Source organism: Anastrepha ludens, chromosome 3 (genome assembly GCF_028408465.1).
Source record: "Anastrepha ludens isolate Willacy chromosome 3, idAnaLude1.1, whole genome shotgun sequence".
NCBI lineage: Eukaryota > Metazoa > Arthropoda > Insecta > Diptera > Tephritidae > Anastrepha > Anastrepha ludens.
The window spans coordinates 80,607,201-80,622,477 of NC_071499.1; positions in this window are offsets into that span (position 1 = coordinate 80,607,201).

Sequence of the window (15,277 nt, forward strand, 5' to 3'; positions counted from 1 at the left end):
TTGCAGCACAAAGTGTTTTGTGGCATTGTCAACATATGCCATTACAACAATGTCGCTTTTGCAATCGCCATTGCGCCGCTGTATCTGCCGGTGTTTGGCTGGCGTGGAGCGTGTGCAACATTTTCCAGCCCAAATCATGTCGCAAACGTCAGCAGCAGCAGCAGGCAATTGTTGCAGTTCGCTTGTACTGCAACTGATCAGCAAATGCCGATAATGCACGTTCAGCCAACAAAATGCCGCGCGCCGAAGCTGGATTGGTGAGCTTGCGAGTTGAATGCCTGCGCCTGCGCGCCTCTTATTAGAGAAATTAGAAAAAATGCTTTAAATCGTTGGCGATGGCCGTCGCCTGTATGTGCACGCGAACGCTACTACTCACTGTGTAGCAGAGCAATACTTAAGTAGAAGAAGAAGCGCCACAAATTCCAAACACCTCTTTCACACCTTTAATTCCATTTATTGTAAGTGCTATTTTGTTATTGTCGATGTTACACCACACGATTGCTGCTAACAATGTGTGAATTTGAGAAAAACCACCGACACTTTCGTGCAACACGTGAGCCAATAGTGCCAACAAACAAAAGACAAAACAACACAAAAAAGCTTAGGTTGGCGGTAGGTGGTAATCAGCCACCTCAGTGGCGGCGCATCCAATGCCAAACGAAAATGGATAGACTGAGTATGCTGCCATGATAAGCGTGAATGCGTGGAGATGGATGTAATACAATGTAATAAGTAAATAGAAGTACTTTTTATAAATCTCCTTTTTGCAGTATTTTATAATTACATGTGGAACCAGTTACAAAATGCTAAATTCGGTCCAAACGGACCAAATTTTGTATACCCGCGCACATCCGAGTAAAATTTCATTTAACCCTTAACTATCCAGTATGCTTTTCCAACGTACCTGAGCCGTAGTGTCCAACAGACACATCACCTAATTCAAGGAAATCAAATTTATTTTGAATGCAACAGAAGTGTTTATCGTACCATTGAAGACTGGAAATTAACTTTCACTACGCCTGTCTTTAAAAGCGGCAATGAATATAATATTGAAAATGCTGTCTACTGTTTCGAAATTACTTGAGTATATAGTGAAAGACTAAATATTCTTTGCTGTTAAACATTTGTTATATCCCAATCAACATGGGTTCATTCCAGATAGATCTACATTAACGAATTTAGCTGTCTTTACGGAGGACTGTTTGAAACATTTCAAAGAGGTTTCCAAATAGATGCGATCGGTACAGATTTCTCCAAGGCATTTGATAGGGTATTTCACCCAATATTAATAGCTAAACTTAAGAGTTTAGGCTTTCACTCTCTATTTCCTAAATGGTTAATTTCCTATCTTAATAATAGGCCCTGTGTCGTTCGACTTCGTCTTCGTCACTTCGTCTGGTGTTCCCCAAGGTATTGTCCTAAATCCGCTACTATTTATCCTCTTCATTAACGATATTTTCTCCTGTTTTTCGTTGTATAATTTTCTTCTATGCGCGGATCTAAAAATCGATTACGAAATTAAATGTCCAGATCTATTCTCCAGTGTGAGTTGAATAACTTATAGAAGTAGTTGGTGTGTGCGTAATCCTTGTTTGTCCCTAAACATTAATACATCGAGAACTCGCCGCTAAAGTCAATTATGGGTGTTTATTTTGACTCCAAGCTCAACTTCACCACCCATATAAACTTTATTGTTTCTAAATCGTTTGTAATGTTAGCCTTTATTCTTCGAAATAGTTCTTCGTTTTCTAATCCCTATACTTTCAAACTGTTGTACTTGTCCTTAGTTCGGTTCAGGTTAGAATACATGGTATTCGTTTGGAGACCGTTTCATGCAGTCTATATTCATAGATTAGAGTTTGTTCAGAGAGCTTTCGTACGTTTTGCTTTGCGCTCGATGGAATTCGTTGATCCCATTCCGTCTTAACGGTCTCGTTGCTTATTAATAAATACTTTGAGTCTAGGCGTGTTCTCCTCTCGTCTCAAAAGCGGATCTTCCAGCGCTGCTTAGATTTGACAAAAGCGCTGGTATCCTACATGATATCTACTTTCAGTATTCATACAGGTCGGTCTCCATCTGGTATCGCTAGGGACGAAAAGGTCTATGCGTGGCTTGTTGCCAACCAGGCTAACCTAACCTAATCTTCATCGAAATTTCATACTTTTTAATCAGAATTTTTATAAAAGTTTCGGGTAAATAGAGTTTTAGCCCATTGAATTTCGGTTTTACAAGACATGAGTATGAATACAAAATCGTGTTGGGTTTTGGCATTTTTGTTTTCTGGCGGTCTTGTCCCTTTTTGTATATATAATATATTCTGTCAAAAAGTACCGGGAATCGTTCAATAAATTGTTTTATCATCAAAATCTATTTTTTCGCCTTCAAAATAGGCTCCATTCGAAACAATATACATAAGCCAACGTTTAGTCCAGTCATCAAAGCACCTTTTAAACGCGTTTGGAGAGATCTTCTTCAGCTCCTTAATGGCCTCTATTGACTCAAAGCAGCCGCCGCGAAGTGGCAATTTAAGTTTTCTGAAAAGAAAAAAGTCACAGAGGGCCAAATCCGGTGAATACGGTGGTTGCTCGATGATATTTGTCGAGTTTTTGGGCAAAAGACTGTTCACAATATGAGCCTTGTGAGACGGCGCGTTATCATAGTGCAAGATCTCTGAGTTTTCTTTCCACAAATTAGGCCTTTTCCTACGCACATTCTCTCTCAAACGTCCCATTACTTCCAAATATTGTAATATTCTTTATTTATCGTAGAACCATTTGGAATGAATTTCGAGTGCACAACACCATAATAATGAAAGAAAATGAGTAGGAAGACTTTCACTTTTGACCGACTTTGACGTGGTTTTTTAGATTTCGGCTCATATGGTTAGCGCCATTCAGCCTGTTACTGTTTTGCATGTCAAAGTCATATACCCACGTCTCATCACCTGTTATGATGCGCTGGATAAACGTTGGGCCCGAATTCACTTGTCACTTGCCTAAACATGACTTCAGCCACGTTTTTCCGATGCATTTTTTTAAAGCAATTCTCTCTCTTGGAACGAGTCGAACAGCCACGCGTCTCATGCCTAAATGATGGTGTAAAATGTTGCAAATTGAGACACGCTAAGGTCACGAACTACCTCCCTTAAACTTAAATGATGGTTTTCCAATCATTTCCTTGACTTTGTCGACATTTTCATCTGTTGAAGACGTTGATGGGCGGCCAGTTCGGGGCAAATCTTCCACGACTTCTCGGCCGTCTGCAAAAGCCTTATCCTACAATTTTTAACAGAAGTAAGTACATACAGTCTGTGGCAGAAAAAAGGAAGCGCGATTACTCATGAAGTTTAAAAGATAAATACTCAAATTTTTTTAAATGAAAGTATGTACACAGCTTTGCGTTGCCATTACTCAATAAGCCGTGTAGTCTTCTTCGTTGTCGAGTATAGTCTGGCATCTTCTTCATGCTTTGAACCAGTTTTTTGCATAGCTCGTCGACAAACAGGACTAGATTTTGCGAACTTGACGCACGAGTTGCTTTAAATCATGGACTAGCCTTCCGGCAAAATACGTTTTCATAGCTCCCCACACATTTTCAATGGGGTTGGCGTCTGGGGACTAGGAAGGCCAGTCCAATACTGTGACACCATTTTCTTGTTTTGTTGTTTCTCAATGAGTTTTTCTGAGAGCAGTGGTTTTGATGATGTGGGACGGTAGGATATATTCGCCTCCTTCAGTCGACCTTCGATGGCGTTGATACTCACATCTATTCCCTTTTTAGCAAGAACTAATCGTGCTTGGTGTAGTCACAGAGAAGGGTCCCGCTTAAAAAGTTGGACGATCACTTTATCCTGCTTTTTTGTCGTCACTCGCTTCAAGCTGCGCTCTGAAAAGTCATCAACATTTTTGCACCTTACACCACTGATTCCATATCACAACAAACTTTTTTGATTTTTTAATTACTTTTGCAGCCGCGGCGTAAGATAATTTCGGCCCTTTCGAATGTGTGCATAAAAATCCCGCTACAAAACTCTTCGCGTACTTCTCACTCATTTTTGTTTAGTTCTGCGGGAAAATTTCGAACGACACTAACCTCAGTTAGCACTGGCGTCCTATCCCTTGAGTGGCACTATTATGCAGCAAAAAGCAGAACGAAATATATTGGGTAGTCGAAAAAGTCTTTTCGTATTTCTAATCAAACTTCAACTCATTTTTTTTATATTTATAATGAACTTTATGAAACCAAATATGTACCATTTTGGTCGACCACCTTTTGCCATTTTTCTTCTAGAGACATTATTCCATCAGTGTAAAACTTTTGTGGTTTCTCGGCGAAAAACTGCGACAAGTAATTTTCACAGGCTTCTCTTGAAGCCAACTGTACTCCATTAAGGGAGTTCTGGATTGACCGAAACAAATGGTAGTCCGATGGTGCAAGGTCAGAGCTATATGGTGGATGCATTAAAACTTCCCAGCCAAGCTCTCGAGGTTTTCGCCGAGTCATCAAAGATGTGTCTGGCCTAGCAATGCCCTGATGGAAGACGACGTCCTTTCTGCTGATCAGTTCTGGCCGTTTTTTTTCGATAGCTTGTTTCAATCTCATCAGTTGTTGACAGTAAAGTGTAAAATCAATCGTTCGAGCAGGCTGGAGCAGCTCATAGTGGATGATTCCTTTCCAATCCCACTAAACACACAGCATAACCTTTCGAGGCGTCAATCCTGGCTTTGCGACCATTTGTTGAGCTTCACCACCCTTGCACCATGATCTTTTTCGCACATTATTGTCGCATTTGATCCACTTTTCGTCTCCTGTTACCATTCGCTTCAGAAATGGTTCGATTTCATTTCGTTTCAGCAAAGAATCACAGATGTTAATTCGGTCCATTAAATTTTTCACAGACAATTCATGTGGTACCCAAACATCGAGCTTCTTTTTGTAACCAGCCTTTTTTAAATGGTTCAAAACCATTTGATGAAGAATGTTTAGTGCCTTGGGGATGTCATGGCAGCTCATGTGACGGTCCTGGTCAATCTTTTCCATAATTTCATCGACTTTTTCAACGATAGGTCGACCGGAGCGAAGTGCATCTTTCACATCGAAATTTCCAGAACGGAAGCAAGCGAACCATTGTTGTGCGACACGAACTGATACAGCATCGTCCCGGAAACTTCACAAATTTCATTGGTGGCTTGCATGGCATTCTTCCCTTTTTTATACAAAAATTTCAAAATATAGCGAATTTCTTCATTATTTTCACTCATTTTTTAACAGCTATAACTTTTTTTCAACGTCTCCGAATTTAATTTTTTTTGGTTAAATGAAACTTAAAATGTCACCTTTCTAACACCAAATGAAACGACACAATGTGATTGGTAGCACTGGAGATAGATGACTCCAACGACATCTATTGACAAAATACGAAACGACTTTTTTTACTACCCAATATCTTGAAGATACAAAAGAAAACCGGTTCTTTTCTTCTGACACAGACTGTATAACGAACCCTAGAAATTTTTTATACGGAAGAAATCACTCAACGTTGTCTGCAAAAGAGTTGTCCAACATCAAAGCGATTTTTGAGTCTCTTCAAATTTTCAATTTATTGCATCATAATTCGATTAGCTATAACCTTGCATAATCAAAATTTTCCTAAAACTTTTAATTAAAATTTTTAGATTTTAATGAAAATGTTAAATTTTTTATATAATATAATTAACTCAAAACTTGTCAATAAGTCCCTGTGCTACATTTATTTAATGTGGGGTATAATTTTCAAAAAATATTCCCTCTTAAACAAAATGAGCTTTCAGTCAAATATAGATGACCTCTAAAAGTCAATTGCTCCCTGCGACAATTCAGCTTCTTGGCAGATGTTTTTCGATTTAACGTTTATTAAGGTCGGTTCCGCTAAATTAAAACATAGTAGCGAAGAGTAAAAATTGCAAAAGAAAACAATTTAAAATGTGTACAAAAATGATTTACGAGACATTTTTTGCCGGCAGAGGAGCGACTACGCCTTCTTCTGTTATTTACATACAGCCATTTCCATGCCGCATCTGTTTTTCGAATGTACTCATTCCACGTAGCAAGCGAAGCCTTTAGTGACTGCAATGCACATAAATAAGCGTAACTTTCCGGCCCATATCAAATTATGTCAAAATTTCTTTTTGCTTTTAATTAATGACGAACATCTTTCTTCGCGAGCGTGAAGATGAAAATGAGCATCGGAGGCAAAAAAAATTAAAAATAAAATAAACAAAATGAATGCAATCAACAGCAAAAAGGAAGCAGGAAGATGAGCATTGAGCAGGGGACAAATAAACAACGATGAAGTTGTAGGCAGAGAGATGGCAAGGCAATGGCGGCAAGTGCTGAAAATGCCGACTTCTGGGTGAAGCTGCGTTGATACCTTGCATATCGCGCGTAAAATAAGAAAATGAGCTGTGCAAACGGGAATATGAAGGGGGCAGGGTTGGAATGAATATCAGCATAACAAAAAGATTACAAATCGCGTGCTTTACATCGTGGCCACGCAACAGCAGCGCCATTGTACGAAGCGGCATAGGCGCTTGCGCTTTTAGGGGCTAACGAAAGTAAGTTTTTGAGGGGCGATAAAGCGAAGGGAGATAAAGCGGCAGCCGGTAAATTTGCCAACCCATTGAAGGGAATTAATGTGCGTGTAATTTCTCACTTGTTGTACACGGACGCGTTGAACAGCAACGACAACGACAGCCACAATAACGTAAACGACGATAGCAACTGCTATTGAATATATGTATCTATGTATGTATATGTGCATGTAGGTATATGTTATTGAAATAAATGTTAAACAATGAGAAGAAGACAAACACAAACAACAAGCAGTCCAAGAATCTTAATTTTTTTTTTTTTGCTTCCCAGTATAAACACCAATTGCTGCAGCCTCAACAACTCCCGTCGCCTGCTGCTGTGGACAATTAAAAACAAATGTGAAATTTTCTGCGAAACTGCATTTCACGTAATCGAAACTTTGCATCGCCAATTGGCAACGCAATGCGTTTGCCGCACGAGTGAGAAGTTGAGTGGAAGGAAACGCAATAAGCAAAGAGCGAAAAATGCAGCATGAAATGTGAAAGTCATGGACTGGCAAATGCGCATTCACAAGCTTTCGAAGGCAATCCGAGCAGTCAAAATATTGACAAAACCTTTACCACTTTTGTAACGAGCAACAATAGGAAGAATACAATAAAAAAAGGATGCTAAAAGAAAGGGCTAAATATGTGCCTAAAATATAATATTAAAAAAAAGAAGTGCCTAAGCTCGGACGGTGCCGAAATTTATATACCCGGCGCATGTTTTTAGCGAAATTATGTAGGCTTGATGTTAGTTCTAGTCTTGGATATAGTCCTGGGCTTAGTCACAGTCATAATCGTAAATATAGTAATGAAATTTGTCACAGTCATCCCCTTAGGTATATTCATAGGCATTTGTCTGGTCATAGTAGTCGTAGTAGTCTTAGGCTTAGTCTTAGATTTAGTTTCATTTTTAGTCTTAGTCATGGCAATAGTAAAAGTCAGTTATAGTCTTTTCAAAGTATTAGTTGTAGTCGTAGTCATAGTCATTATCATAGCTATGGTCTCATTCAAAATTTTAGTGGTGGTCATAGGCATAGTGATAGTCATAGTTATAGTCTTTTCAAAGTATTAGTTGTAATCGTAGTCATAGTCATTATCATAGCTATGGTCTCATTCAAAATTTTAGTGGTGGTCATAGTCATAGTGATAGTCATAGTCATTAGTATTAGTTTTAGTTAGTAAGTCATTAGTGTAGATCATTGCCATAGTTACAGGCATGAGAACAGTCATGGTTATGGGCAAAGTCATAGTTAAACTAATGGCCACAATCATAGTCGTACCCTTACTTTTAGTCCTAGTCATACTCATACTCCTAGTTATAGTTGTTTCTAGCAGAATAAGGCTTGTTGGTTGAGGGCATTTAAAACCTTTAATATTTGCTTTCACCACTTTGTACGCATGACCCCACGGATTGTCATCAACGCTACCAATGATCTTTTTAAAGCACTTCTTTTTATTCGCTCCAATGGCTTTTCTTAGTTTTCGGCGTTGCACTCGGAATCATTCGGGCAGTTATTCGAAAAACGGTCTGCTCTTGCTCTGTGGTATCCTTTTCTCGCCTTCTTGCATATTTCTCGCAGATCTGCTATTTCATCTGACCGCCAGTACACCGGTTGACAGGCGACAGATTTGTATCTGGGTATTACTGCATCACATGCTGCCATTAGCCGCTTCTCTATAATTCTTGACATCATCTCTGCCGAATCGGACTCCATTTCGCAGTTTTGCCATCCTTCGCAGAACGCGCTTTCTTTGAAAGACGCTCGTTTCCATGCAAGCTGCTGGACTTTGGTATGGCGAGGCTTACCCGCAGTACAATTGCAAGATGATCGCTATGAGTGTAGATATCGTCCACCAGTTTCCACCTAACTTTTATTGCAGTCAGACGATCTGCAAAGGCTAAATCAACAACAGATTGCCCTCTCCCATTGGGAAATGTGTGTCCTCCGGGTTCGTTCAGAAGTACCATATTCATGCCCGCGAATCCTTCTTCGGTAGCCCTTCATCTTACATTGGTGTTTTCACTTCCCCATGTAGTAGACCAAGCGTTGAAGTCTACAGTAATTATTATTGGTCGTTTTCCGCTCAGCTCGGTTTCCATAAGTAATGGCACTCTTTCAAATTGTTCGATTGACCAACGAGGTGGCGCGTAACACCTTTAACCCAGGTGAATCCCTCGTATTCTGCCGTCATCCTACATAGAGCAGCTTTGTTTCCGGTCACCCAAATCGCAGCAAGGTTCTATTTACCTATGCGAGTTTTTAGGCACTATCAGCACCGCATCAATCCTTTTTCCGTCTCCAATTGATCTAGGAGGCCCTGTGCCGTGTTGCAGTGGTTAATATTAAGCTGAAGTAGTTTCATGTTCTGCGCGACCGCACAGCCTCTTTATAACGTACTTGCACTTTCTGCTGCATGTGCGCCTTTACATAATGCACATTTCTCTTTTTTCTGCAATCTACGGCTTTGTGACCTGCTTCACCGCACCTTCTGCTCTGTTAGTGCGATCAGGCTCCTTTCAGGCTGTGGTAACGTGTCCATATCTCCAACATCTATAGCAGTGCTTGGGTGACACTACTTCCGAGACTCGACATCTTATCCAGCCAACTCTAAGATGCCCCAGAACTAGGGTCCTCTTAGCATTTTCTGCCGGAAGCTGTATGTAAACGCCGTGTCTACCTCCATATGCTGCTACGCAGTGCTCTTTCCCCAACAGAATGGTAAAAATGGCGTGAGCGTGCATAAGGATAAATACGTAGGTTGCAGTATCGGTAGCAGAGGTGCTGAACAGGCTGGTTCGAATAAGCAATAACAAAGCCTCAGGCCCTGCCGGTATACCCAACATTGCTTCTAAGGCCGCGGTTCGTCCAAATCCAATCTCGAAAGAAAAATGGGAAGCAGTAAAACAGTTTGCAGAAAGGATAGTAATAAAACTCCGAAACTTATAATGGGTGCGCAAAGCGGAAGCATAGCGAATGCGACCGATAAGGAATACCCAACAGATGCGTCGCCAAAGAAGCTATTTTGAAACAGATCTGCTGTAGGAGTGACTGTATTCACGAACGAACGACAGGCACGTAGCGTGAGGTAAAGCCTCAAGTCGAACCCAAACAGAAAACAAGTCGATATCGAGTAACGATGCCCCATTGGTCACAAACCAATGGAGGCTATCGATAGCGTATAACCCCAATACTCAATTAAGAGAGGAACCTGGACGCAGATACCTGCCTTGTCGAGAAAGCATAAACATGGCTAAACCTTAATGAAATGATTTTAGCAGTCCCAGGGAGGATTAGCCGAGAAGGGAGGACTGTTATAAGGCATGCCCCAAATACCACTGGTGCGACGGCACCTTTGATGATGTTTCTGACATTTTCGATTTTAGCCTCCTTTGAAAAAAAAATTCCTAATCATAGTCATAATCTTGATCATGGTCATAGTCACTGTCATATTCTTAGTCATCGAGTACAATCATGTGCCGAAATAATAGCCATAATAATAGTCATGGTTACATCCATAGATATTTAAGAGTCATTATCAATTACTCTTCAGGCAAACGCATTGAGAGGTGGACGGGAGGAAACCAAAATTTCTCCTATATATTTACATAACAGCGGTAATTTTATTATATACGGCCTGTAATCATAATTTCTTTCATATGAAACCTGAACATGATTTTTGTTCCACTTCAATACTTTCTAAAATTATTCGTAGGAAGCTTAAATCCAATATGTCTGCCAAGTTTGGTGGTAAAATTGAAACATTAACTTAAAATTGGGCACGCCAGTTTTGAAACTTCGTTTTATAAAATCATCCCATATGCACATCCAATTTGATCTACAGGGTTGCCCATATTCGACGGACCCATGTGTTTTTTCGGCCCATTCCAATCGACGAGGCTTGTCCGCAGGCAACAATCTTTGCGTCAATTGAATCTTATACGGAAATAAATGCAAACCAATGCGGATAATTCGTTGTAAAGTTGTCCGAGCAATGCCCAACTGCTGAGAACGGCGATTTTGGGATGTCCTTGGCGACGTCTCAACACTGGCCCGTACAAGAGCAATATTCTCATCCGATCGCCTTGGTTGCATCACCAGTCGAAAACCTTTCGTACAAACGTTTAATGGTGTTCTTAGAAGGCGCACTTTTCACATTATTTAATTTTTTATACGCACGTTGAGTTTTCACAATTGATTTCTCTTGTTGGATGTAAATTTCAACAATTTGGGAGCGCTCACGTGGCGTGTACTGTTCCATGGTAAAAATCTGCTTGGACTGACGCTTCCAACGCGGTATGTCATTAAGCGATCTGACGTCTTTGTCAAAAGATACGGGGTTGCCAGATGGGTCTGTCGAATACTAACAACCCTGTACTGTTTTTTTCAAGTTATCGAAATATTTTGATTTTTCACCGTTTTAAGGGTGGGTGTGATTACTCTCTACTCTTGCTCTTTTCCAATAACAATCTGCCTCGGGCCGAATTCGTATAGCTTCTTCAGATATCTGAATTTTCAATCGAATTGTCGACTTCGCGGACGGCCAAAAAGACAATTCAATATGTCTGAGTAATTTCTCTCATCTCTCTGAATATATGTAATGACCTATCCTAACTTTGTGAGGCTGTTAGAAATAACCATTAACTAAAAAAAAATAAAATACCCTAGTGAACTAATGGGCGTGGGTACAAAAGACATGCTTTCCTTTGCTAAATTTGCAGCTTGCCGGAGTATAAAAATTTAACTCGTCACTAAGCTGACTGACGAAAACCTCTCATTGATTTGTTTTTTGGTTTTCTTTTCTACTCTTTCACTGTTTATTGCTTCAGCACTTGAATTCCTCCAACCTGCGGCTGTAATTTGCAATCCATCATCTTGCAGCTCTTCTTGCCACATTGGTAATGCTTAGTGCGTACGTAATTTGCTACAAAACATAATAAATTCGCAACCGAAAAGTCTGAATCCTTTTCGAAAATATATGACTACCAACGCCCAATAAAGGCAAAGTTTTTAGTGCCCAAATGCATGCCACGCTACGCTAATGACCACCGCTTAAGTAACACTAAAAGTGTAATTAGTGTCGTGTAATTTTTCAGTTCGAATTATATGCCTTCGTAACAAAATGTTACTGTTAACAAAAGCAAAAAACAAAAAGCAAAGCACCTGCAAACAAAAATTTGGGTTTCTTGCAATTTGAGGTATGCAATTTAGTGACTTTTAAAAGTCAATAAATGGTAAATTTTGCCGTACTGTCAAATATATGAATGCATGTACACATATACATACCTACATAAACACTTGAGGCTGTTGGTGTAAAATTTATGCCAACGATTGTCGGTCAAATGCAAATCTGTTGTCCATTATACAAAATGGTCCATCATCAAATTGCAGAGAACAATTGAACACATCCATCATTGTGCTGCATATTTTGCATTCAAAAAGGGCGGTCGGGTCATGGGGTTGCAACAATTCAATACCGTTTTCTTCAGCTTCTTGCTTGCAGTGGCAGTGACGTGCGACATTTGATTGAACAATACAAGCTCATTTGATGACAATTTTTGGCACCAGCGAAAAGTTCGTACAAGTTTCTGTGCTCGAGTGGAGCGGCAGCTGCACTGGGGTTTGTAGGAAAAGTTCCAGGTTTCACAAACCTCAGGCGATATTCAACAGAAAATTCGCCAACTGGGAAATAAATTATTTAATCTTACCTGTATATTAAGTGAAGTAAAACAGTTTTGAACGCTTTCCGGCATATTTCTTAAGGGCGCCATATCACGTGAAGGCGATTTAAAGGTGAAATTAAGCCTCGAAACAAATTCGTTAATATTTTTGTATTTGATGAAGCCAAACAGATAAACTTTGATACATTAATCAGTATCACCACGACCTAGATGAAAAATCGAAGCAATCTGCTAAAAAATGTGTACCGTTTATCGACCTAAATATTTTCTATCAAATGCAATGCAAAAGCGGATGCTGCGAAGATTCCGTTCTGGTAATATGGGCGTCGAGTATGGGGCATGCTCTTGCAGATCAATTGTCGAATATGTCAATTAAATTATTTCGATTTCTAGGAACCCGATTAGCCGGAGAAAAATTTATTCCACTTTAATTTTTACGTCGGTATTAATGAAATGCAAAAGCGGCAAAAGATTCGAATAAAAGTGTGCAGTCTGCTGTCACTATGGTAGTCAATATAGTTATATAGATTTGCCAATTTAAAAATCAAAATTTTAACAAAATCTCCTGCAAAAAACATGTTCTAAGGAATAGTATTGACTTTTTTATAGTCATAAGAATCGAACAAAAGTTTCACTATAACTAAAAACTAAAAAAAAAATACAAGAAGTAATAGAACGAAAATCATATCAAAAATCAATATTACATATATATATATAATATATAATATAAAGGATATCTGAACCTAGAAATATATTAATGATAATATCTTTTCTTTGATGTTATTGGATGAAAACTGGATTTTCAGTTTGGAAATTTGAAAGGCTCTTCATTTGCAGTATTTTTAGCTGAACAATTAAAATCTCTTGAACAAACTCTACCTGTCAGATTCGCGAGGCATGGCGCCACAGATAGTTTCTATAAGGTTGGCCAAAAAGTCTTGCGGTATTTCCGCAAGCTTGTCTTTGCAAGCGCGTAGTTCTAGTTGTATTCGTCGCATCGGTTCACGCTAGAGCTAGAGCTAGAGGGTCAAACGCTCAATTCGAACCTGTACTGCCAACAACTGGACCGCTTGAATGCAGCACTCATGCAGAAGAGTCCATCTTTGATCAACAGAGGCCGAATTGTCTTCCATCAGGACAACGCCAGGCCACACACATCTTTGGTGACGCGCCAGAAGCTCCGGGAGCTCAGATGGGAGGTTCTTTTGCATCCACCGTATAGTCCGGATCTCGCACGAAGTGATTACCACCTATTTCTGTCCATGGCGAACGAGCTTGGTAGTCGGAAATTGTCCACAAGAGAGTCCTGTGAAAATTGGCTCTCCGAGTTTTTTGGCAATAGGGAAGCGAGCTTCTATAAGAGGGGCATTATGAAGTTGACATCACGTTGGGAACTCATCATCGAACAAAACGGCGCATATTTGACTTAAATCGCATTATTATAACCAATTTTATGAACAGTTGAAAATTCAATAAAAATACCGCAAGACTTTTTCGCCAACCTTATATTACACCTCTATATTCTTGCTTTATCGATGCTCATTCTTGGTTACTTACCGCATACTAGGCAACTTAGAAAGAACGTGAGCTTTTAATCTACGAAAGAAAAGAATCAAAAGCAATGCGTCTATATTTAGGCTGTAAAATCAACCAACAACATTTCTTGCTTGCCCTTTTTCCATTTTTGAACTGAGTTTCAAGATCTAAGCACTGTGGAAATCAGGGATCTTCTGAAATATTTAAAGCAATGTAAACAGCTTTTGGGGAAATCATGACAAGTTCTCAATGAAGTACCACAATGCGCTATGAGCCTGAGTCTGTTCTGTAGTGGACAGCCACCACAACCTAACATAACTTAAACTAATTCAAAAAGCTTAGTTGCGGCGCTTTCAACCTCTTCTCGAGTTTTGTGCTACAGATCTGACTATAATGATATAATATATGTATGTAAACGATCAAATCATGGGTCTCAAGCTTACAGAGCAATATGTGGAATATACGGAAGATAGGGAAAAAGTTCTCGTCCGTGTGACGAAATCATTTCCAGAGTCTTGCATACACTTCTCTTCCAGGTCCGATACCTTTAGTTCTCAATTTGAATTTGTACCTGTAAACAAGTACTAATCATTTTATTAGACCAAGCCAGGCTCAATTGTGAATTTCTGAACTGTAAATGTCAAATGGTATTTGATTTTCATAAAGTTTTTTGAACAAACAAAGCCTTACTGTGGCTTGGTCCGGTTATTACTTATGTTGGAGATAGCCATGCAACCTTAAGATCTCTTTGCCTTCTTGCAGGACTTCGATACTGTATTTTAATACTACTTCGGAGAGGAACTTAGCTATGGACTCTAAGTCATTGGAATATATCGCCCATTATTACTTGGTCACCCTGTATTCTATTGCATTTATGCATCGGCGTAGGGAAATGATCAAAATTGTGCCATACAGCTTGATTTTCTTCTCTGCACAATTTGCAGATTTTCCAGTTTTTTTCAGGTCTACCGAAAACTCTCGTAACAATTGTCGAGTTTTTCTGCTACAAGCTCGTGCAAAATTTAACATGTTTTCAATTGTAAGAGCCTAAGAATGCTCTGGAGGGCTTCGAATCTGATTGATTTCTCTGTTATATTGTAGTTCCATAGGAGCAGCAGCTTTCTCTTCTTTTTCCACAGTAGACGGTGAGCCCTTGCCAAAACCGCAATAGGACTCTGGGGCAATGTATAAAAGTAGGTGATGCTTCCTGCATTGCGAACTTGTGAGCAATCTCGTGTCTTTCATGCCAATATGTCCTGCTACTGAGGGAATCCAAACTTGATTCGCCATGTCAAATGTATTAAGCTTTCTAAGGCACTACATAACCAATATATGTAGATCTCAGACTCTAGCGCTCTTCGCCAAATGCCGCCATTTGCAATCGAATTATATTTTCCAACTTGGAAAAAAATGTATGACCGGATGAAATTCTAAAGTTCGTGCATT